The sequence below is a fragment of the Pinus tabuliformis genome, chromosome X, assembly GCF_031772625.1.
Source record: "Pinus tabuliformis cultivar Carrire ecotype Pingquan chromosome X, CPIR1, whole genome shotgun sequence".
Lineage (NCBI taxonomy): Eukaryota > Viridiplantae > Streptophyta > Pinopsida > Pinales > Pinaceae > Pinus > Pinus tabuliformis.
The window spans coordinates 1359018114-1359044736 of record NC_142308.1 but is presented as its reverse complement, the minus strand read 5'-3'; the positions used below and the strand labels follow the sequence as shown (position 1 = coordinate 1359044736).

Sequence of the window (26623 nt, the reverse complement as noted above, 5' to 3'; positions counted from 1 at the left end):
CATAAAATAACTTGCTAATCCTAATCAATGGAGGCTAAACTATGTAAAGCAAGGAGGCTTCAAGAATGAGATATTGTTCATAAGCAGCAAAGAAAACTAAAGAGAGCTGAAAACAAGGACAAAAACCAAAATTTCAAGGAAAGAAATAGGATTACTCAGTCATCGCACCTGTGCTTCACAGAAACAATGATGCATCTCACCTGCTACACTCAGGAAGTGCGATGTATATTGGTTTCCAGTGGTAGACAGTACGATGGGCAAGGGAGCGCAACTGAGGTGGGTTTTCGCTCAAATTTACGGCTGAATTCAGTGAGTTATGCTGAGCTATTATGGACAATAAAGAACAAATTACAGGGATATGATCTTGGGAGGTTATTGAGGTACCAACAGGGCATCTAGAATGCTTGTAAGTCAGATGTTCAAATCATAAACTAAACCAAAGATTGACTGAAGCAGCATTCATCTACTTTGCAATTGTAGAGCAAAAGCGGTTCGAAGGATATTTGGCTAAATTCAGGCTCCATCTATAGTTTATAAAACAAACAATCAACAATAAACAAACAAACTATTCAATCCCTAGTGGAGTCGCCATTTTGTTTCCGGGAAAACTAGTGTCTTTTCGATCTGCTAGTCCCACTAGGATTGGTAGCTATCCTAGAAACAAACAATCAAAGAAAATTTCGATTTCCTTTATGTATGATAGATAAGAGAGAAGCAAAGGGACCAACCTGGATCTTCCACTTGACTCCTTGCTTGATTTCTCTCTCCCTTGATAGAGCTTTCACCTCTTCTCCTACTTATCCCGTTCAATGAATACCTATAGAGATGAAGTAACAAAACACCATCAAAGCATCTTGATCTATTATATCATAAACAATGCAGAATCAGAAATACATTGATCATACAATGGCATTCACAAATACACGATTGTATGGAGGAAAACTCAAAGAACTTTATTAATAGTAGAAGGGAGAATTACAACCCAACTGTCTGATCCAGCATCATCCTCCCAAGATCAAAGCCCTCTTCACCTCATGAAAAGAAAGATCACCAAACAATACAATGTCTTTTCTCAAAGATAAACTATCAGCACTTCCTTACAAATTACAAAATTCCTGCCTCTAGATATCTTAGATGAGGGATCCATTTATAGATGTCTGCAAGGGTGTGAGTCATCTTTGGGTTTTTTATTAGTGTCATTCCACTTGTTGTTCTTGGTTTCGCTTGGAGATTTCTTGGATCTCTTACTCATCCCTTGGCAAATTCAGAGAGGCAAGTGTCACGGGAGAAGTTTCTGGGAGATTCCATGAGCATCCACTTAGCAAACTGTCTCAGACATTTTTCCATGCTTACTCATCGCACACTACAGAAGGCCTCTTTAGTATGCATCACACCTGGCTAGTTTAGAGGTCAGTATGCATCGCACCTTGACAGTGGGGCAATCAATACGATCTAGTTTTGGCCAATTCTGACTGGTTTTTCAAGTGGAACTTTTGGGGAATGATGTAATCAGTTGACTATGATCCTTTAGGGTATGAAACAACACTTTTAGGGGTTGAGGTTGAAGAGCGCTTGGTTTATCGACATATAAGATTGGGGTTGTAGTGCCCAAATATGTCTATAACAACGGTGCACAAAAAACTAAAATATTTCCTAAAGAGAATGTGTTTCTATCAACTTGTAGAGGGGCGAATCATTTGTTGGTTGAGTTGGTGATTGGATATAGGAACATTTTCTCATGTAAAAATGATTGCATTTTATATAGATATGAATATCAAGACAAGGTGGAATTCCCTCTATTCGAAGAGAACAGATATGTAAATAAAACTTGTTGAATTGAAATCATGCTTTCATAATTTAAATGACACCACACTTGCATAAATGAAATAACACTTTCTGAACTGAAATCACACTCACACATGTTGAAATCAAATTGCACTTGTTGAAAGCAAAAGTACACTTGCATAAAATGAAAGCACACCTGCTGAAAATAAATGAAATAACATAACTACACTATGTTACCAATATTCACAACAAATGCACAAACTTTGGTTGATGGGGGGCCTCCATTCCTTAGCAAGCACATCAAACAACTATCACATCTTGGAGATCAAAGCAGTAGTATGTATTTCATAAACTGAAGTTACAAGATATTACAAGAATTCTCTATCCTCACATTACAAATTACATCTTGGAGCTTGGAACTTGGAACTTGGAACCTCCTAACTAGCAACCTCTAACCAAAACTTCTAACTAATAACTATCAGCCTCCAACTTAGGAACCCTTTGTATGAAGGATGCACTCCTATTTATACAAAAATTGAAGATAACTATTTAATAAATATAGATCCTTAAACCTCTCCTAAACCCACATTTATCTCTTGTGGTTACAACCAATCACCTAAAAATATAACATACAAATCCTCTCAAAATTGTCTCTTAGTTTTTATAAGAGGCACATATCAAAACATCCATGATTATTTTCCTTTGAATGCTCTTATTTAATGATCCATATCTTTTACAAATATTCCCCAAATATTCGTTAGTTGGAATTTGAAATTCAAATTTGTGGTTGGGTGGGCCAATAGGATTCTTCTATAATATGCAAGTAGGCCTATGATATCACAAAAAGCATACTGCATTTAGATATATACAAAAACATGTTAATTTCCTAATATTTAATCATAAATTCTCTTAAAATACTTAAAATAAATGACTTCGGAAATAATAATGATAAACCCATATGATCATGAAAATGGTTACTAATGTATGCTTATGGGGCTATAGAGTTACAGAGTGAGGGTAAAATTATGGGACTGTGGGTAAAAGTGGATGACATTTTGGAGACCCAACATACCCCCTAACTGAAGATGTTGCATGTCCTCATGCAACTATTGCATTCATTCCCTTAATCAGAAGTTGATTTTCTTGTTTTTTTGTCTATATGACCTTTGGCTTTATATTGATTCTCTTTTAAATTTCCATAATCATATCATTTGATAACTTTATTCTTTTTACAAAGTGTTCTTTGAAATATAATTGATTGCAACATATTTTTATGGTTGGTTCTTATCTCACAACCAAAATTTATGAGTATTGTTTCTTGGGTAACAATACTTTTCTTATTTTTGTTGCATAAAAATATTTGAAAACATTGAGAATTCCTTTTTAAGTCCCCATAGTGGTTCTCAACCATTTAATGTGATCATAAATTGATCATTTGAAAAACATAAAAACTTCTGGAATCAAAATGAAATAATACTTGAGTAGGAAAAATATGTTGGTTAGGATGAAATGAAATGTGACATGTGACATGAAATGTCAATATTCCTTCCCCCCAACTAAAGGTGTTTTCAGTTTTTGGAAAATGAGAAAGGGAATATAAATTAGGTGAAGGATTTTCCAAAATCACAATTTTAGAATTTAAGGAATTACATAGAGAAATTTTAGAAAACAATATACCTTCACCTACCTGAAAAGTGGACAAGCTATGTATATAGAAGAGTGTGGCTGTTGCTACTATATCATGGAATGTGAAGCACAAGAATCTGATTTTCTTTTTCTTTCTTTTGGTTGTATGAATAGAGGATGAAATTGGAATCTTTATTGCTATGGATGCTAAATTCTGAATTGAGTCTTGTTTCAAGCTGCTGAAATCATGTAGTTTTCATTCATTCCCACTCAGTGGCATAATTCTTATCTATGTGAATAGATGTGTCCATGTCGAACATAGAAAATAAACTGTTGGATTATTGGCCATTAATGAATTCCATTAACAAACATGGGACTAATCACCATTGATGTCAATGAGAGTCAAGATGCCTAAGTACATCTTGATAGGTACGAATAGATGTGTCGTAGTCAAGTCACCTAGAAGATCTGACAAACAGGGGACATTGATGTATTCCAACTACTTATTGGTGAGAGAACTTGTGATTATGGCATGCAACCTTCAAGGTACTTGAAATATCTCTAGCATTGATCCCATATGATTTGTCGGAGTCGATGGGTCAAGACTTCTTAGAAGGGAGACCTTAATGTATACTCCATCATATAACGAGAGTATAAAATAATAATTTGAAGGACTATAGATGGAAAATTTCCATTGAAGTAATTTTTATTTGACAAAAAGGAAAAGGAAGATGGGGTGACTCAGCTTTATAAGGGAGTTGAATGACTTTATTTTTGGGTTAAGGGTGAGTAAAAATGAGGTAGAAAAGAATGAATATTGCAAAGGGAAATGAGATTTTGGTAGTAGGGAGATGGAAATTTATGGATCGATTGTAGGCTTAGAATCAGTAGAAATGGTAAAATTGGTCTATGTTTAGTAGAAATGGTGTAATGGATTTAATTTGTAATAGAATAATCATGTTCTTCTAAATGAAACGTGGTCTTTGAAAGGAAATGGTATATATCGTTATCTTGTTTCCTCGTCCTAGAACCTGCAAAAACTTAGCACTTTTCTACAATAAAATGTAATACTATCAAGAGAGAGAGAGAGAGAGAAAGATGATTACTATCTCTTCATTTGATATATACAAAAGAAATTAGAAATAATATTATTAAAAATAATTGAAGGAAGAAAAATTAAATGCACTTTTACTTGTTTGGAAAGAAATACCTTGGATCACCTGTTAGTCTTTTGTTGGTTATTTTGTCATTGTGTTTCTAACCAATTTTGAGCTTGACAACTCTTATCCAGACACTTAATGCTTGACTAATGGACCATAAACCAAATTTTCATAAGTAACTGAATTGTGTGGATTCTGTATCTACAAAAAATCTGGAGCCCTACATTACCTTGCTGCTTTTCATATTGTAATTAGAATCAAATCGTGGTTTGTCAATTATCGTAGTTTGGTTTTTAATATTTGAAAGTTTTTATGATGGTTGAATCATGTGATTTCATTTCTCCTTTTTGTCTAACGCTCGACCCTTACCCACAATCCCATTGATCAAGAAAATGCTTAGAATTCAAAATTCTTGGATCAGATTGAAACCAGTCCCGAAGCTTAGATCTCATCGCTCTGAATCCAACTCAATTCATTTCACTGAAATCCATATTTGGATGATCCATAAAGCACATTCAGTTTTTTTTAGCAAACAACTAAAAAAAGTGAATTTCAATTTGTAGGAATGCCCAGTTAGTAGTCTGTATGTTGACTGGGTCATGACTTGGCAAGTTTATTGGTCCTTCACTGGCCAACGAATAGTTGACGCTTGGCATAATTTGACTAGTTGATTATATTTTATTGGTTACGGTTTGAAGTGGTGGCCCAACAAGGGAGTTCCACATGGGCCAACCAGTGGTTGCCACATGGCCTCCTCATGGTGGACTAAAATTTATTAAGCGTTGAACCACCCTCCCTAGGAATGAAACAACAACATCATGCTTATCAACAAAGTGCCTTTACCAATCCACTCACATATGTTTCCTGTTAACTAAAGTTTTGAATGTCCATTTAAAGTTGAAAGTGCGGACCATTGGGGGAAGGGGTTGGGGCTAAGCCCTAGCCCCCGACCACTCTACTGCCATGGAACCACAGGCAGGGGTGAAAGGCTAGGCCTTAGCCCGACCAAAAATTCCATGCATTTGTAATATGATGAGTGCTAAAGTTAAAGGGTGCTATGGAGGAATTGGGGGCCAGCCCCGGGTCGTCTAACCCTCCTCCATATGACCACATCGGTAAAGGAAAGGGTGCAAAAATGCATTAGCCCTCAAGGCAAGATCTTCGACACATGATCTTCGATACCTAACATGTTCATATGGCACCATGTGACTATGATTTTTAGAACTGGGGGTTAAATGGAAGATTTATCCGTCTTACAAATTAGACCACGAATCGGGAATATAGGCTAGGTTTTCTCGCAGTTTCCGCGTTCAGGCCGCATAGGCTAGGTTTAGGTCGAATTGTAGAATTCTTAACAATATAATTTGAAAAAAAACTTGGAACAGTGGTATTTTACTGAATGTTTAGCCAAATGCGTTGCATGAAGAGTCAAAACAAGGGTTTTCGATAGTGTTGGATCCATTGGAGACATCATTTTTGTTGTTTAAGCTTTATAAAAGCCTATAGTTATACCTTTTAGTATGAATTTAGATCTCCAACCCAACTTTTATTGTAAAATTTTAAAGCTAACTTTTCTTTTCTGATATTCTAGGTCACAGAGAGCACAAGAAGAGAGTATACTCAACAATATTGAAATTATTTATTCATTTGGAATGTGAAATTTGAAAGACAAATTGAAAGGATTCGATCTCTAACTTCACATTTTGGCTCTCAAAAATGTGTTTGTTCTCCTTCTTCACGAATATTCCTTCTCTTTCTACATCTTCCTGCAAATGATTAGTGAGCGGGGTGGCTCTTACTGCACCACTAGTAAATAAAATTGAAAATAAAATGAAATCTAGCTTAAAAACTTAAAAAAAAACATCACCAAACTTGGTTTTATTCATTGATTCTATCCTACTCTATTGTACTAGAAATAGATATTTTTTTCAAGTGTATGCATATTTCCAGTGCAACCATGTGTGTACCGGAAGTAAAAAGATATCCATGCTTAATTTTCAAAAATATGCATTAAAATACATCAAAGCATGAAAGACCAGTTCTTTTGATAATGCAATCAAGAAGAAAGGAAGAATGAAAGAGTGATGTGAATTGATCATTGATTGGAAATGTGTTTAAATAAGGCCATGACATTCATGATTCCTCTCTTAGTTTAGATCACATTGAATATCATTCCTTATTATGCATTCCTCAATCTTGGATTCTAGTGGTTTCTCCCCGTCAAAAGTATTGCATCATTATTTAGTCTCTTCAAAATATTGACAAGAGGAATCAAAAGAGACTTGAAGATCTTCTTGTGTAGGTGGAGAGATAGACAAGTTTCTGAATGCGGTTAAAATATACTCTTCATGACAGGTAGATATCCTAGTTGTTGCTATGATTCAACAAAGTTCTTAGAAGGACATTCTTCAAACTCTTAATTGTCCTTGGCTCCAATTGGTTGATAATTCTTGTCGTGCACACAGATTAGTAAAATGTTTTGAAAAAATATTTAATTTTGAATATGCATCATAGATTATTTTAATATTCTTTTAACCATGCATCTAAGAATGAATGAAAGTATCATGAGTTGTCTAAACTTTCAAACTAATCATCTATGTATACCTCCCTAGAAATGGGAATAAAATATTGGGTGATTTAATTATGAGTTAAATCCTTGTCATTAATTGTCAACCCATGGTTCATGAACTGATGAGGTGTATGTGTATTATATGTACTAGGTGGTTATTTATTAGAATATATTAATATAATGCAATTGAAACTAATTACAAAGAAAATTAAATCAATCCAATCCAAACCAAACATAAAGAAATTTAAATCACACTTGCATAAATGAAATCACACTTGCTTGAAATGGAAATAACACTTGCATAAAGGAAATGACACCACACTTGCATAAATGAAATCACACTTGATAAATTGAAATCACACTTTCAGAATTGAAATTACACCACACTTGAATAAATGAAATCACACTTGTTGAATTCAAATCACACTCAAACGTGCTGAAATGAAACCACACGTGCTGAAAGGAACAATACACTTGCATAAAATGAAAACACACATGCTGAAAATAAACGAAATAACATAACTACACTATGCTACCCTTATGTACAACAAATTTGCAAATTGTGGCTGATGCGGGCCCTCCATTCGTCAGCAAGCACACCGAACAACTATCACATCTTCGAGTTCAAAGCAGTAGTATGTATTTCATAAACTGAAGTTACAAGACATTACAGGAATTCTCTATCCTCACTTTAAAAATTACATCTTTGACCCTCCTAATTAGCAACCTCTAATGAGAAACTTCTAACTAACAACTACCAATCTCCATCTTGGGAACACTTCGTTGAAGAATGTGCTCCTATTTATAAAAAAAAAATTGAAGATAGCTATTCAATAAATATAGATACTTAAATCTCTCCTAAATCCAAATTTATCTCTTATGGTTACAACCAATCACCTAAAAATATAAGATACAGGTCCTCTCAAAATTCTCTCTTAGTTTTGATAAGAGACACACTTCAAAACATCCACGATTATTCTCTTTTGAATGTGCTTAGTTAATGATCCACATCTTCTACAAATATTCAACAAATCTTCATTATCTGGAATTTCAAATTCGAATTTGTGTTGGGTGGCCAAATAGGATTCTTCTAGAATCTCCAAGTAGGCTTACAATATCACAAAACTAATACCACTTTTAGATATATATGAAAACATGTTTATTTCATAATATTTAATCATAAATTCTTGTAAAATGCTTAAAATAAATGACTTGGAAAATAATAATGATAAACCCATATGATCATGAAAATCGTTACTAATGTAGGGTTATGGAGCTATATAGTTACAGAACGAGCGTAAAATGATGGAAATGTGGGTAAAAGTGGCCGACATTATGGAGACCTAATATTGTACTAAACATTATTGAATAGGTTATGTATTATTGGGGCAGGACGAGACCATCGAAACAAATTGTGTCATATAAACTACGGACACAATAAATGTCACAGGACATTAGGTAATCAAATTTTGACTTAACTTAGGAAGCATATGTCCATCCTTTTTCATAATATTATTATAATTTATAGTGCATTATACAATCTTGAAATAAATTAATACATATTTTTAATATTTTAGATGGATATTGGAGCAAGTGCATAGCCTAACCATTCAACCAGCAAAAGAAAAAAATATATATATACATTGGTGCAGACGTAAAATTATTAAATCGCAAATAACATAGTGGATGGAAGATGATATGACAATGGATCCTCCATGCACAACAAATAATTGCACTAGAAAAGAGGTTGGTCAAGACTTTAGTACATGGGACGGGATTTATTAAGTGACATTTGGTTATATTTCTTTAAAATTGATACATTTATGATTTATCTAATTCTTTCCAAACATTAAATAATGGTTGTGTTTGTCGATAGCTAGAAGATGATGATGAAATAATGGCTACTAATACCCAAGCTGATCAAACTAGTCTATTAAGATTTGGATGGGATGATCCAAACCATCCTTTAAACCATACTTGGGTGAAGAAAACATATTTAAGAGGACTCTACCACCTCAGAAATTTGAACAACGGATGAGATTAGCAGACACTCATGACATGCCACCTAGCCTTAATGGTGATGATCATGATAGTGAAATTGCAATGCATGAAGAAGGATTGAATGAAATTCTTATAGGTTTCTTTGGGGATGGAAACAATGATGACAATAATGATCGTATGGTTGATAGTAACAATGATAGCAAGGGTACTTATCATCAACGTAATGTTGATGATAACAACATGAAAGACTCCATCAAGAAAGAAACAAAGATACCTGTGTTCAAATTGGGTGCAAGTAGAACCTTAAAATCAACATGCACACTAATATTATCAGAAATAAAGCCACTATTTTCTTTGTCGGACAAAGGATTCACCACCCTACTGAAGTGAGTTGAAATATATTTCTTACAATGCATCATCAATTGGTGTATGTAATTCATAAACATTCGTCAACTTTAGTTATATTTGTTTAAGGGGATTTTAAAACCATATATTGTATATGAATAGTCATAATATATATTAACATATAAAACATGTTGATCATAAGTCAAACATTCAATTGATCTAATATTTGGAAACCCTACAGGGCACTAAAAACTAAAATATTTCCTAAAGAGAATGTATTTCCATCAACCTGTAGAGAGACACATCAGTTATTGGTTGAGTTGGTGATTGAATATAGGAAATTTTATTCATGTAAAAATGATTGCATTTTATATAGATACGAATATCAAGAAAAGGTATAATTCCTTTTATGCAAAGAGAAGAGGCATCATATATATGTACAAGGTCTTATAGTTCCAAAGAAGGTTTTACCTCACATGCCAATTATACCTAGACTTCAACAAATGTTTCGTTGCAAGTCACTTGAACAATTCATGGAATGGCATGTAAAGAATATGAGTAAATATGGATTCATGCGAATTTCGTTCTAGTCCAAAGCATTCAAACACATAGAGGAAGAATGACCAAGAAAAATTGAAGATGAAACCCGTAGTATCAGGTTCCGTCTTGCAATTGATAGAGTGTACCCTTCTCTTTCATGAGCTCAAATTATAGTTTTTGTCCTACCAAATTGATAGTATGCAATATTCCCCCCATTGAACCGGATCTCTTCAGCTACGATAATTAACTAAGATCTTTTACTTATGTGATGTTAGAAGAATTGCATATAAAAGAGTATGAAACGACCACATGTGCATGATTTAAGGAAGATGAAACATAACAACAACAATCAAATCACATGACACAAACACATTGATAACGAAGCTCACCTCGTGTGGGTTACATCTTCAGGCCATGGTGTCAAGAGTGGGAAGGTCGCTTCATTAAATTTTGCGTAGTACATTCTTTGTCCTTACAAGGATAAATTTTCTGAATCAGAGTGGCATGTATCTCCATGAGACATTCTCCCTATAGGAACTCTCACTCAAATGGACCCTCATTCAGCCCAACACGCTAATAAAATCTCACATGATGTGGCATACAAGTGTCCCTCAACATAATGGTAATCAAGGATCTCAACAACAAAAACATCATCTCAACAAATCAAAAGAAAGGGATGGCGTGAATGCATCATATACCGCCACTTTTGGGGATGGTAAAAAAATTCAAATCTCAATTGACTAAATGGACTACACTGTTGAGTCCATGACATGAAATCATGTCAAAAAACTATAAACTTTGCCCCTTTCTCACACAATCAAATTCTGGACCCTTGGGAATCTCGAAGGTTCCCCTAAGGATTCCTTCCCAAAGATGGCAGAAATATTCACTACTCGAATGAAAATTCTAAGAACACCACTATGCTCCCTATGAAATTGTGTGAAAAATGACTACAAAGCTAGCATTATTATGCCTCTATCAAAAATCAGCCTCCGAGCAAATCTTTTAGATTACGTAAGATTCTACAAAGATTCCTTGCTGCTAGAAACCTTAATTTTTACTGCTTAAATGGGGAAAACAACCACAACATCACATTCCCTGTGAAATTCTAGTTCTTTTGAGTATTAAGTTGACATGTTTCTGTCACTGTGAAAAATCACCCGCTAGGGAATATTTTTTCGGAATATTCTACAAAATATTCCAGTGGAATATCCTCTCCTCAAAAACCGTACCTATACTGGGAAGAATTTCTCATCTCTTAGTTCCACAGTCCGTCATCACTCCTCCAATTCATTGCTCGAACGAAAAATTGGTGGGTTTTTATATTTGTTTGAGGGTGGAGTCAATGAGGATGACCTCATTGGCGCATTAATGGAGGGCTAAATTTGGAGTGCGTGCGGTCTGGGTTCAAAACATACCCGCTTTCATAATTTTTGCATTTAACCTCTAATTCCCACTGAGCAGCGATGTAATATTGTCATATAACTATTGGGTGTTATGTCTTAACGTTTGTGGTGATGTGTATTGAACACGACATATAACTATTATGCCTATGTTCGGTGGTGTGTTTATAATGCGTTTTCATGTATGTTAATGTTTCTGTCTTATTTGGTATCGGGTCGCCGCGTGTCTGGGCCAGGCACTGAAAAACGTGGGTTCAAGCCTTGACAACCCCGCAGATCAGGCGGCTTATGTTAACGAATATGAGCAATGGTCGATTATATGATATGCGTTGGGTTGTTGTAATGTGACGGGTGATGGGGTTTGACCACCTACCACCCATTTAATATATCTATATCTATATATATATATATATATATATATATATATATATATATATATATATATATATATATATATATATATATATATATATATATATATATATAGATAGATATATATTAATACAAACGGGGGTGGCAGGGGTGGCAGACGACCACCCTAATTTTAATATTTTTTTATATAATAACAAATTGGCTATATTCTTTCAATCGGATTTTAAGGGTCACTAGCGAAATTAAGTAGGAAAAAAAATCAGCATTATGGAGGCTGGATTCTATGCATAGGGACTTTCCCAAATTCTTAGCTATTTAGTGACTGCCACTTGGCTTAGTTTGACCTGAACTTTGATTGTCAATACCTTGAGCATATGAACTCGGATTTGAATTTCGTTCGTGTTGTTGGAATCAGGACAATGAGCACTATGATCTAGTCCTCACTTCATTTCAATCTAAGGACTTTTATTTTTGAGCTTTTGTTGAGCCAGTTCTGAATTATGAGCGTGTTTGGAGCCACTTAGATCACCCATGGACGTGTTATAAAGGAGCACCATTTGCTGACCATCATTGTTTGATGAAAACATCAAGTTAAAAACATGGATATTTATCTTGCACCTTTTATTGATGAGATGCAATAGATATGGAAAGTGTTATTTTGTAGCGTCGTATCTGTTATAGCCTTGAAATTTTATGGAGAGTGTAGAATACATGCGATATCCAAAACCCATAAATTCTTTTTCCCAATTTAGCATAGAAATGACATAATTATATTATTAACTAGTTTTTAAATATTTACTAAGTCTAAACTTAAGGAATATAGTTAATTAATGAGTATTAGTTAATTCAAGGTGGGAATCATATAGAAAATCACACAGATCAATCTAAAGATGATCTTATCCATAGATTATGTTTTAATATTAGTATTTGGTGCTCCAACAAAGGGTTATATGAGGAGGTCGATGTGGTGATGAAGAATACACTCGAGAGGTTTGATTTCTAAGAAGATCGATTTCCAGAGTAGCAATAGTTAGTTGTCGGAGAGAGAGTTAGAGACCAAATCAGTGTGAGAGGGGTAGAGATAGTGAGGTTGGAGGATGCATTCTAGATCCAACGAGTGCATTTGTAGAGAGGAAGAAGAGCCACAAAGAGGTTGATGTTGGAGCAATGTAGCAGATTCTAGAGGAAGAGTCAAATTGTTCAAAAAGATTGGCATTTTCAGTTCCATAGATCAAGAAGGAGCCCCAGAGTGTTGGAGAAGCATATTTCCAGTTAACAAATGGTAGGATGACTTCGTCAGAGACCAGTCTGAGGTTAGACATCGAGCAGGCTGAGCAGAGAAGCACATAGGTTTACATAGAGGTCAGGAGGGTCAAGTTTCAGAAGGCAAGTCGTGTCATGAGTTTTCCTATGGTGTGAGGAAAATTCCTCAATAGGTTTTTTCCAGTATTGTTCTCTATAGAATTCTCAAATTTCGGCATCCAGTTGTACTCAGATTTTTCACTTCTACATAATATTAAAACCCTTAGCTGTTGCACTAGTTTTCCCAAGTTGGGTTTTTTTGTGGACTTTTGTCCAAAAATAAGTGTGTTATTTTTATGTGTGTGTGCTAGCATTTATTAAAGTGTTTATTCTTCCATGGTTTTATTTGTGTAGATTATAGTGTGATTTATTTAGTATGTGTCGTAGAAAACATGAAATAAATTGTTAAATTAAATTAACAACTAAGAGAATATTTTCCAGTATCTCTAATAAGATTCCAGTTTGGAATTTTTACATGGTATCAGATCACAATTGATCAACCAGAGAGCTCAGGAAAACAATGGAAATGAATTTCTCTTCTTAGAAAGGGCCATAGGAAGAAATTGCCAAGGGAAGCACAATTATTCTTCCAGGAGGTCGAGTTACATGTGGGGGTTCAATTTTTTCTGATTGCGGGGCAGAAAAAATTGGTCTCTCATGATCGAGTGATTCCAAATTTAGAGGGAGTAGCCCAGTAATTTCATTGGGTAGATCTATAACTGGTCGCGAGGTTTTTGCAACAATATGTTGAAGCATAACTAACATGAGGGTGGAAGAGAAAAGAGCACTCACAATAGAGTGAAAATTTCTCTAAGGGGATGTAACAACCCCGATTTAAAATATACAAATAATTACATCAATTTATATGATTAATAATCAACACCAAATAATCAACTATTTAACATAGAATTTTCAAAAACACGAGTAGATATGACTTACCTATATTGACGATATTACTTACTTGTTATTTTGGAATTGAATGCTCTTTTAATTCCACTAACTGCAACAAATATTTTGGGGACGAATCTCCACCCAACTATAGGCTCAACTGCACGTAATACTTCTACAACTAGCCACCCCCGACCCCTCAATCAACATACTCCTACTACAGAATCCTTTGTCTCACAACACAATTCTCCCAAGAGAATGGATGAAGGAATGGATGAATCGCATCCTCATCATCGTTCATTAAATATACCAAAAAATGGAAAGGGGTCCTCATGCATACATTCAATGTGTCAACATGCAACTTTATTTCATTATTTTAAGTTTTACTTAATTTAATATTTCTCTTAATTTAACTTTTTCTTTTTTATTCCTTTTTACTTTTTGTTAAATTTACTTATTTTTACTATTTATAAGTTACTTTTATATATATTTATTTAGAACTCTAGTTTATTATTTACTAATTTATTTATTTATTATTATTGTATTCTCTTCATTATATATATACTAATTTTACCTTTTCTTTGTTATTTATTATTTATTTACTGTTATTATTTTTTGTTTTTTGTTTACGATTTATTTACCACTGTTATCTTTTCTTTATTGTTTATTATTTATTTACTTATATTTTGATATTATATTATTTTATTTATTTATTATTATTATTTTTTAATATTATTATGGGACATTACATACTCCCCCTCTTTAAGGAACTTTGTCCCAAAGTTAATTTGAATCATTTAACATTTTATTTTATTTCGTTATTTATTACTTCACCTTTTCCCTACACCCTTTGCTGAACTAGTATAACGAGTAGGCATTGAAAGTTTCCACAACACTTGGGAAATCCCAAGGAATATCTATCCTTTTTCCCACTTTCAGAACTAGGAGTAAGCCTCATCGGTCTATACCATAGCCCAAGGTTGGCCCCAAGGATCACACGTGGCTCAGACCTCATCTTCTCCAAGGCAGGAACCTGGCTCAGTACTCTAGGCATCTCAAAAGACTAGCCCACTCCCTCTACACTCACTAAGGTGCACAGCCCCAGGCATCGAAGTCCTTACGCCCCCACTAGACTTCGGTATTCCAATCCAATATCAAGAACTTGGTCTACAATATCAGGCACTTGGCCTCGTCAAGATGATCCCATAGCCCCTCAAGAGCTATCCATCAAGAGCTATACAAGACAAAGGAACCACTATCATATGTAGTGTTGATTGAGTATGTCCCGAGCCCATATGGTGTTACTTATTCTCCCTCGTATGTATGGGCTCCCACAAGATCATCAAATAAACCAGCCCTCTTAGCCCATTTGTGGATTTTCTATCAATCACCACATCTCAACATGCATCTAATACACTAGTTATAATCATAACATAAAAAAAATAATCCACATGCCCAATCTTGCATGTCATCATGATAACATAAAATCATTGATAACCACCACATTCGGAATAGTAAATAACTACATGCTCATGTATGTCAGTAAATATGTGTGCAATTACGACATGCTTCACATCAAAATATCTCGATAAGTTATAACATCAACATCTCAACATCAAAGACATGTCATCACATAACAAAAGAGCCTTGTGTCAATATACCTCATATGATAACATCATAATCCCTATGAATATCATGCTCATCATGATCATACAACATCCTTATCATAACAAATAAATAAATAAGAACCACGTGTGCACGATTATCCTCATACCATGATATCATGAAACATCATCAATATGAGAATCAAATTAACAATTATCAAATCTGTAATAATAATACATTATAAGCATTCTTATCATGATTCATCAGAAAAATAAAATTCATTTGCTTATTTAAATAATAAATACCAGCTATGAAATGATATTATTCAACATCTCTCTAGGATCTAGGCTATCTTACCAATATTCTTAGTGTCGTGTTTTCATCAAGATACGAATTACTTTTCAATAATCACTTCCCCTTCCTTTAACTAAGAAAATGTCAATTACGTAGTATGTATAGTCATTTATTTACAGTGTTGAATCATCTTGAGCTTAACTTCTAGCCATGTATTCTTTTTTCCCAATGAAATTTAGTGAAATTCATCATTAGGATATTATTGATTGTACAAGCGAATAATTAATATCTAGTGGTTTATCCATCAGCTAGTAATCATCATTGTCCACCTTGAGAAATATTTCCTTATCTCATTATGTTTCTTGCTCAATACCACTTGATCTATTTTATTATAGGTCCACCATTCCTCGAGTTCCACTAAGGATTATTTCCCTTCACTTTTGGTTTGTCAAACATTTTCTATGGTTTCTATTTCAAGCATGGAACCAATACTACCATTATCATCCACCAAAAGGTTTTATATGCTTATTATGCTTGAAAATAACTTCTTCATGACACAACTCAGTAAGTTGTTTTATGTGAAGTATCACTAGGTCATCAATCCACACGTGAAATAATGAGTATAGTTTAGTCAAATTCATGTCAGGTTCACCATTTATTAGTTGATATGTTAATTTCTGCATAATTCTTCTCACGATCTTGTTATATAATTTCCATCAACCTTCCTTCTTACACTTCATGTTAGGATTTTTTTTGTTAATTTTCATAGTCAAATTATTTTTCCAAAGGTAGATAATTGTTACCCTTGACCCTCTAAATATTTAAACATGTTCCTAGTCTATCACCCCTCACTCCTCACCAATTACAAGTTTCACAACTTTCTATCTAGACCATTTAAATTATATCGGTTATCATTATGACCCTTACCAATCATACTTCTTGGTCCACTCATCAATATCCTTAACAAAACTTTCTTCTTGGTAGAAACATACCTTTAGCTCCTCCTACCATATATTCATAGATATACTTTTATTATTATTATTATTATTAGTCTCAATTTCCTAATATTCCATGTCTAGTAGCTTCAAAAATGGAAATTTCTTCACTTCATTTAATTTCAAAAACACATCACTAGATTGGATTTAATTTCTCGCCTCCAGTCATTGTCGTTTCCTTTCTTCTTCTCTTAAGTGCATAAAATTGATACACTTTCTGGAATTTTTTTACATTTCCCCAACTTTGGTAATATCCTATACATAAATAATTAAAGTGGCTAACAAATGTAATCCAGTTATCAATTTGTCTTTTAAGGCATCAAAGAATAGAATTTCGTAATCATACATGTCTTGATATCCATAGTTCATGCATATAGTTAGTCACTTATGGAAACAATTACAATGCAGCTCTTCCACTAAAGGGAAAGACTATTATAGACGTTGTCATGCACTCAACTTATATCCTTCAATTGATTTATTTTATTATGGATTTACTTCTTCAATATATTTCATCATACTTTCTAGGTTCCTTCGAAAATGACCTTCATTATTACCATAATTATTCAACTTCATTAGTTGATTGCTAATATTTTCTTTGTTATATGAATCATCCTTAAATAGACCTTATAGTAATTCTCATCATCTTCTTATATGGATATAATTCTATGATTCGACAACCATTTTCCTCCGAGTTGTTCATTCAAAGGATATCTTCAGAGTACCAAGTTATGATTATTCCAACATCTTCCATTATGTTTTAAAATAGGTTGCCCCTTCTTATTGATTTCTTACCCTTGTTGTCACGCTTCCACTCAACCACCTAAAGTATTTATCTAGCACCCCCTTTTTTCTTTGTTCATCTCATCATTCCAAGTTGGTCATAATCACATGAGCTACCATTAGTTATCATCATTATAAATTTTTCAAGTTTCTCCTTTCCATTTCTCCTTCGACACTTTAGAATTAACCTTGGATATCAATCCTAAAACTTCCTTTTATCTATTAAAACCCTTAAAACCCTTGTTGACATACGTATATTCCAATATCTCATTCTAATAATGGGTTTATCCTTTTAGGGATAGTTTCCTACTATCTCCCAAAAAATATGGTTATTAGTTATCCCAATAAGGTACCAAGTGAAATTTCATTTCATATAAAATGGAAATCTCATAGACCACCATGGTATATCTATTCATCCAAATTTTGATCCATTATCATTTTTAAATATTCTCAATTTCTTTCATTAAAATACAATTCATAACTCAAAATGTAAAACATAAATAAAATAATCATATAGGATTAAAAATAAAAATTAAAGCCATACAATCTTGTATACTTAAAATAATAGTTTATAACTAAATTAAAATAAAAATAATATTAAAACAACTTTATTCATAAAAACTTCAATAAATAATTAATTTCAACTATTTAAAAAGAAATTCAACATAAGAATATTAATTATCTAAACTCAATTCCCATTCAATTCATAAAACAATCCCAAATTTGGCTTTTTATTTTTAATTAGATATAAAGGTTTTCTCATATGGGTAAGCCATGTCAATGACATAATTGTATCATCACGTTACAAAAAATTTAAAATTTGTCAATCTTACACGTTACCAACTAGAGGTAAGATTTAACCAGACGTAAGATTTAAGATTTTGACTTTTTTTTTTAATTTTCCACCCATGTTATTTATTGCTTGATCCATATATTATTGTACTATCACCAAATTGGATGACTATAAGTTAAAAAGCCACACCAACAATTTTATACTCCAGAAAATCCCCTAGTTTTTAACTATGCCTGGTAAAATCCATGTTTTTGAACTTTTGGGACACTTCTCCATGTTTTTCAAAACTTTTGGGACACTTCCAAACCGCCAAAAATTTCACAACAAAAACAGTTACCGTATAACGCAAAATTCTTGGCAACAAAGATTTCACATTAAAGTTATACCAATGCAACCTTCTCTAGGGTCCCGAATGCTACATATTAAAATAGAAGGATGTGCTTCTACTCCGATAGGCCAGACTGACCTTCCGTATTAAGAAATAAATTTCAATACATGAACAATCTACTCACTTAGAAACCTAAACATGACACCTAGGGTTTTAAGGTCAATAAAATTCCAATGCTAGCACTGGTTATGTGGCTAATATTCATACGAAAACATAGGCATTCCCCAAAGGTTGGGTTTTAAAGGTAACATTCACACAAAAACGTAGTCAAGGCTCAATCCTTGTGTTAGTGTTAATCGAGTTTGAGCCTATGACACTTTGAGTGACCCAAGAACATTCTATGTGACTCTTTTAACTCAACTTGTTTTCATGTTTGAAGGGTAATCCATTGCATTTTTTTAATTATTTTATAAAACCAAAATCTTATTATTGAATATGCACAAGAACTTGTCGTTGTTGTAAAAGGAAAAGTATATATATACTGATTGGGCATATATATATAAAGTTTAAATTCGATTATAAAACAAGAATATCGTAGATGTATTTAACGAGATTTTAATTCAATTTACATATAGATTATTTTTTCATGTTTCTCGAAACATAAAAATAATTATGATTTTCAAAATGCAAATATATAGTTAAATTAACCCAAAAGACCCTACTATTACAACCACACTTTCATATCATATGTAACAACCCTCATTTAAAATATACAAATAATTACATCAGTTTATATGATTAACAATCAACACCCACTTATTCAACTATTTAACATAGAATTTTCAAAAACACGAGTAGAGATGACTTACCTATATTGGCAATAATCCTTACTTATGCTTTTCAAGTTGAATGCTTTTTGAATTCTACTCACTGCAACAAATATTTTTGGGGACAGCTCTCCACCTAACTGTGGGCTTAGCTACATGTGATTTTTCTATAACTAGCCACCCGCAAGCCCTCAATCAACGTACTAATTCCAGAGAATCCTTTGCCTCTGTTGGCTTAGGGGGTCCTTACCCATGTTAACAGTTATTTTGCCAAACAAATCCCTACACTACTAGCCCTTTCGGCATCAACTCATGGAGCGTGGACTCAAATCTCACAAAAAGCAGTATGGGGGGATACTGGAACCAAGTTTTCGCACCAAGAGATGAGCATGATGTCATTTTATTTCCTAAACCTACCTTCACATAGATCGATAAGCCTCGAGGGCTTATCAATACAACTTCTCTTAATCAGATTCTATACCTCCGCGAATGTCTACAATTGTCTTTCGTGGACCCTAAACAGTTCAATCAACCACTTACATGCCTCTGTAACTGTTCCTATCTTTGTATCTACCTAGATCAGCTTAAGTGTCTGATAATTTTAAGGTACATTAATATATTCTTCACGAAAACAGATAGTATTACTTGCATTCTTATAACAATGTGAAATATGCAGAATCATGCATCAATACAGTATTAAATCCTATCCCCATTATTTATCATAACATAAACGCATTCATTCATAAGAGAAGTAAATGGACAAAGCACAGATATTTCTGGAATAGCCTCTTTATTGGTACTTCAGTTCTACTTACAGAGTCAATACTACCCTACGTACTCAGCGACAGAGGTCCACGCACTCAGTTGCGGGCTCTACTCTAGGTCTCTGCGCACTCAACTGCAGATCCTCTCCTCTACTCTAAGACTTTTCACTTTTCCTTCTAATGACCCATTAAATTCATCTTCATGAACTTAACTTAACCTAACTTAACTTAACTTAACTACCTTAGACTCTCCAAGGCTCTCCTTTTTATACAATCACATGTTCTGTAGACCATGGGTGTCTATACAAGCTGACACAACTTACATAAAAAAATGGTAAAACGCTTTATGACACTTAACTATCTACACACTTTGCGACCACAAATTGCAGAGACTTTACACTTTATATATCAAAAACTTAGGCTTTCTGCCCAAAAACTTGGGCTTTTGCCCCAAAATTGACTGTAAGGGACCGTGTCCCAACATGCCTGCAACATAAATATCATTGCTCACCCTCGAGTCACTCTGCTGGCACGGAGATCTTACTGCGGAGACCTCCCAACTAGACTTGCACCACTGCTACCTCAGCCGCTCTTTGCGTTGGTGCCTGCTTGATATGCAACACCAACTGCTCTGTTGTTGGTCCCACGCTGTCTTCTTTTATCTTCTGTTGTGTAATTTGTAGGATCACCAGCTTCTCCTCAATGATCGAAAAGATAACATAGGCCTCATCCAACCAAGGCCCCAACCTGGTCTTGAGGACCGCCTATTTCCTTTGCACTACCTCCACCTGCTCGAGCAACTTCTTCACCTCATGCAACTTAGCAAATCGTTGTGATATAGCAATAGTGCACACTATTGCTCTTACTTCATCATACTGTTGTTGCAATTCACGGGCTTCCATGTTCAACCTCTGTAGCTTAGCATCTTCTTGCAGAGTTGTAACTACCTCCATAGATTGCTCGAAGAGTGCAGTGCAATCCGCTACTACGACATCTACTGCTGCAACTCCCTCTTTCACAACAACGTCATGTTGTTCACTAATCTCTCGTGGAGTTGAAGGTTGTGACTTAAACTCGAGCTCTATGATGCATAGGTTTAGTTCAAACTGAACCTTGACCACTTTGACTTTTGCATCGCGCACACCTGCGTCCAACTTCCTAATCTTAGCACCCAATGATGCTTCTTCTGGTATATGTAGTTCTGGAATGGTTCTACATGCTTCGGCTACCACGACTATGGTTTTTCTCGTTCTCCTCCTTCTTCCATGCTTCTAGCGATGCTATCTTCTTAATGAACATCTACTCATTGTTGACCTTGTACTTGCTGATCATGCTTAGTGCGCACTACTCTCAAGCCTAAATCTCTGCAATCACACCTACTTGTAGTGTGTGAAGGAATTCAATGGGCAGCGCAGCCAAGTTCAAACCAATATTCTCTAAAGTGCTGATTGTAGCCTTGTCAGCATCCGCCTCCATGCTTAGAGCTCCATCAGGCAGCGTGAATCCCCAGAGATCTAAGGATTGAACCAACTTTGATGCTTGGGTGTGCCCTCGTGCCAAACTAGTTGATGTCATGCTGCTCTGCCCTGCACCTACCTAGAGTCTATTCGTTTGGATCTGTCACTCACATAGACCCGTCTGTATGGTGCTTAGTGCCTGCTTCTGCTATTTCTCAAACTGCTGCATCAGTTCTGCTATCATATGCCTTACCTTATCTCCAATATTATCTAAGTTGCCCTCTGTCAAGGTGATTGGGTCGAGTGACGACTTGAAGGTTTTGGTATTCTTTTTTTGTCCCTCCTTTTCTTGTTCCCTATGTTGCTTGACATGGAAGGGAGTGCTCTCCTCATCTCCATCACCTTGTTCTAACCATTCAACTTCCTCCATTTGGGGCAAAGGGGTTTCTAACTTGTGTCAAAGTCGTTCTCTTCATACTCTGCTTGTTTCTATATGGTGCGCTCTGCTTCCGCTAAAAGCTTCCCCTTAATATCCTTCTTCCTCTCGTTTTCCAACTGTTGAACCTTCAATCAAGCTGCTACCTTTTTCTGCTTTTCCATGGACTTTCTAGTCCCGGAGGCCAAATCTGATGTTGTGTGCCAATCTGCTAGCCATCCCTTGAGGAATTATTCAATGGCATCATTTGTAGCCAAGTAGGGGAGATCATACCACTTCTGATCTGAATCCTTCTGCACCCGGATGTAAACATAGTGGAAGTCCACTTTGAATTCCACATAGCCAGATATCTGCTCAAAGACAGTTGGTGGCAACCACGACTTTCGATTGATGGTTGTGCAGATTCTTGCCTCCATTTGTACCCAAAACACCTTTCATTCCCTGACTCAGTCAGCATCCTTAGTGGCCCATAGAGATGCAAACTTTTCAGCTTCGGGAAAATCCATCTTGATCGAAGGAAATTGGTTGTCCTCCAGCAATTCCCATGTGACCAGCATGATCGAGAGTAATAGCGATGAATAATGAAATCTCTTACTATGGTCTTGTGCCTATCTGTTGTTCATGAGGAACTCGCTACACAAGTAGCATGCCTAGTTGAACTGTACGCCCTCCGCTCACTGAGACGCTAACAAAACCAGTGGTACCAGCACCTCGCCCGCACGACACTTTCTTATGACTTTTCCAGCCAAAATTTGGGTGGCCACCTTCAACTCATGGTTAGTAATACTAGAAATGGAATACCCACGCGGTTTCTTGACAAGTTTGAACTTGTCCTTCATCTTCTCGGCGAGGTCGCGCTTGCCTGTCTTTCTGCCAAATGCCTTTGCTCGATTCAGTCTAGAATGAGGTAACAATGTGATCTGATGGATCACCATATTAGTGATTGGTATCGGCTCACTCAACCAAAATCACTCGTCATGTACAAGGCACAACAACTGCTTAATGAATGTCAAATTTATATAGGCACGGTAGTAGTGAGGCATCCATAGCATGTTCAACAACCTTGCCTTGCTTACCCCACGAATCCATTCCACTGGCTCTAGCACATTTACACTAGACTCCTTGTAGAAAACTCACTTCATGAAGGCATCAGTACCTAGGTGGGGGAACTGCTTGGTGTCCCCCAAATCCTAATCTTCAATCTTTATATACGGGATCCGCGCCAAGCGTGGACCTTCAAAAGTTATGTTTTATGGCAGCATGGATGTGTTGAGGATGAATTGTCCCTCATCTGGGTCCTTTGGGACCTTCAACTTGCGCTAGCGCGGAGGTATATACTCTGGCAGCTTGGAAATAGGGTCTATCCCCTCAATATCTATGTCTTTCGCGCGCTCCTCAGCCTCCAAATCTACCACTTTGGCTTTCTCCTGCATGGTTGGCTTTTCGTTTCTCTGAGCCTATGTAGCTGGATGTTTCCTTGGTGACTAACACACCAGCAACGTCTTCTTTTGTTTATCCTTCTTCGGCTTGGGAACCTCCCTCATCTATATAGGCTTCAACCTAGGCGACCTCGACGCCTTCAGCACTACAGTGGGAACCTCCATACTCACGACCTCAGGGGTAGGTCCCTCAGAGGCAACAACGCCCCCAGAACTAGCGTTCTCAGCTGGTGCATACATGAAGTTGTTAATGAGCTTTTGATCGGACTAAGGATATTGATCAGACACGAGACTTGTAAGCAAATTCTCAAATATCTCAAGCAAAAGAGATCACAACTCAAAACTTCTCAGAATGCAAAGTGTTTCTCACTGGATGGCCACCTGTAATTTATAGGTGAATTCGAATTTATATTCAACCATTCCCCCAAAATCCGTCCATAAATGTGAGATTGGCGGTAAATTTCCAAATATTTGACACTTGATTTTAGCCTTAAAATCCTTAAATTTCGACCGCTCACTCCTCCTAACCATCTTCTAGTAGTCAAATCATGAATAGTGATGGAAACAATCACTTTCTAGCTGTGCTACGTGGTCTCCACCCCTATGGCACAACTCCCTTCATGCTTATGTCGGTATTGTGACATCCTCTTGTCTCGCACAGACCCCTCGTTGTGCAGCTCTACAACTCGAGTAGTGTAGTTTATAGTCTGCGCCTCCTTGCACCTGCCTGGAGTGCTAAGACTATGCTACCTTCATATAGTCATCTTGTCAGATCCCCGATGTATGGCTTCAATCGAATTCAATTTGCCTTTCCCAGAAATGGATCTCCATTCAATTTCAGAAGTTGAATTCCTCCACGATCAATAATCTCCTTGATAACATAATGCCCCAGCCAATGCATCTGAAATTTTCCTTGAAACTTATCAAAATTTATGTCATTAATAAAAATAAATCTTTTACCTTGAAGGTGCGCAGTTTGATGTGTCAATCCTGTCTGTTACCCGGAATAGTGTCTATGCAGAACTGCTAAATCCACTAAGGTTGGTAGCTACCTTAGAAACAAACAAACTAAAACCACTTTCGTTTTCCTTTATGAAAGATAGATGAGAGAAGAATAAAGGAGAGCAACCTCTGTCTTGCGCTTGGTTCCTTGCTCGATTCCTCTCTCTTCTGATAGTCCTTTGCTACTTGCTTTCTTGTGTACCTATCTTCACAGAGTACCTCTATAATCAAAGCAGCATAACACTATACGAGAACATGGATCTATTATCATAAACAATATAGGATCAGATGTAAATTGACCATACAAATGCATAAAACATAAATCATACAAGAGTATGGACGAAAACTTGAATAGCTTTTTTGATAATCAAGAAAGAGCCAAGAGAATCACAACCAATTGTTCTGACCCAACATCATCCTATCAGTAAGAAGACCTTCCTCACCTCATGAAAATCTTAGATCACCCAATACTATGATGTTGCCACAAGAAACCAACAACAATTCCTTACAAGATGCAAAATTCTAGCCTTCAGATCTCTGCGATGAGGGATCCATATATAGATGTCTGCAAGGGAGGTGAGTCAACTTGAGATTTGATTAGTGTCTCCCCTCTGACAGTTCTTGATTCCACTTGGAGATTGATGATCTCTTACTCAACCCTGGTCAAATTCAGAGAAGCAAGTGTCACAGGAGAAGTTTCTGGAAGATTCCATGCTTCTCCACCTTGCGGATTGACCCTTCCATTTGTCCCTTCTCACCCATCGCACCCCATAGAAGGGATTTTTGAAATGCAACGCACCTACTGTGTGTATTTAGGTGGGATGCAACACACTTTGCCTATGGAGCAGGTGAAATGGTCCAGTTTTGACTAGTTCTGAGTAGTTTTTCATGGAGAACTTCTAGGAGATGTTGTAATCAGTTGACCTTGTTCTTTTATGGGTTGGAACAACACCTTTAGGGACTTAGGAGCCCTTGGTTTATGGACATTTATGCTTGGGGTTGCAGTGCCCAAAAATTTCTATAACAGTTGCCCCCTAAAGCATGAGGCTGTTAATCTATTGATGTCGGGTGAAATGTTTTATCATGAGGATCCAAAGTTCTTTCGAGCTGGAAGGAGACCTGTAATAAGATACAATACAATACATTATCTTCATAATATTTTCATGATCTAGCTGAGGCGGGCATTCCCATGCTCAGCTTTATAAATTCATTTTTCATGTACATAGGACAAACAATCGTCTGAGTGTAGACTGATGATTCTTGTAGAGCCATCATCCCTTAGATTGGATGATTATCTGTGCAGCAATGATGTACATTTGATGTCTTTATTTTCCTGAATATATATCGCAGCATGGATGGATGAAACTAGATCCGGGGTTTTCAATCTCGTTCGATCTTCACTCAAAGTACAAGTCGATCCATGTGAGAGTTGTTCTGGAGTCGAACCTGGAAAGACATCGCCTGATTACCAACCAATAATGTAAGTTGTTAATAGGTGCGAGAGGAATCACCAATAATGATAATGATCCTCAAGGTATTGCAGTACAATTCATGTGGTGTGAATAAGGGACTTGGCGTCGAACACCACGTAAAATCTTCGGTCGAAGGCCATTGATGTAAACCTGTTGCTGGAAGTGAGAAACTTGCCATTGTGGCATGCAAGCTTCGAAGTACTGAAAGGGTTGTTCCTAGATCGACTTCTTGGATAATGAGTTGATGTCAACAAGAAGTTATCCGTCATAGGAGGGCCTTAATGAATCCCACATCAATGACATGGAACAGAGCAAATGATTTTAATGGAGGTAAAAACGATCTGGTGATATATAGTTCAGGGTGGCGGTCATGAAAGAATGGAGCGAAAATGTATTATAGTGGGTGAGACACAGGTGAATTCTCTGAGTGACTTCTCTTG

At 35.8% G+C, this 26623-nt stretch overlaps 1 pseudogene; it reads right to left on the bottom strand.

The window, feature by feature from the left end:
* LOC149145146 (mitochondrial import inner membrane translocase subunit TIM23-2-like) overlaps window positions 1–22686 on the bottom strand; it is a 75221-nt pseudogene extending 52535 nt beyond the window's left edge.
* Window positions 22687–26623: the final 3937 nt, after the last annotated feature.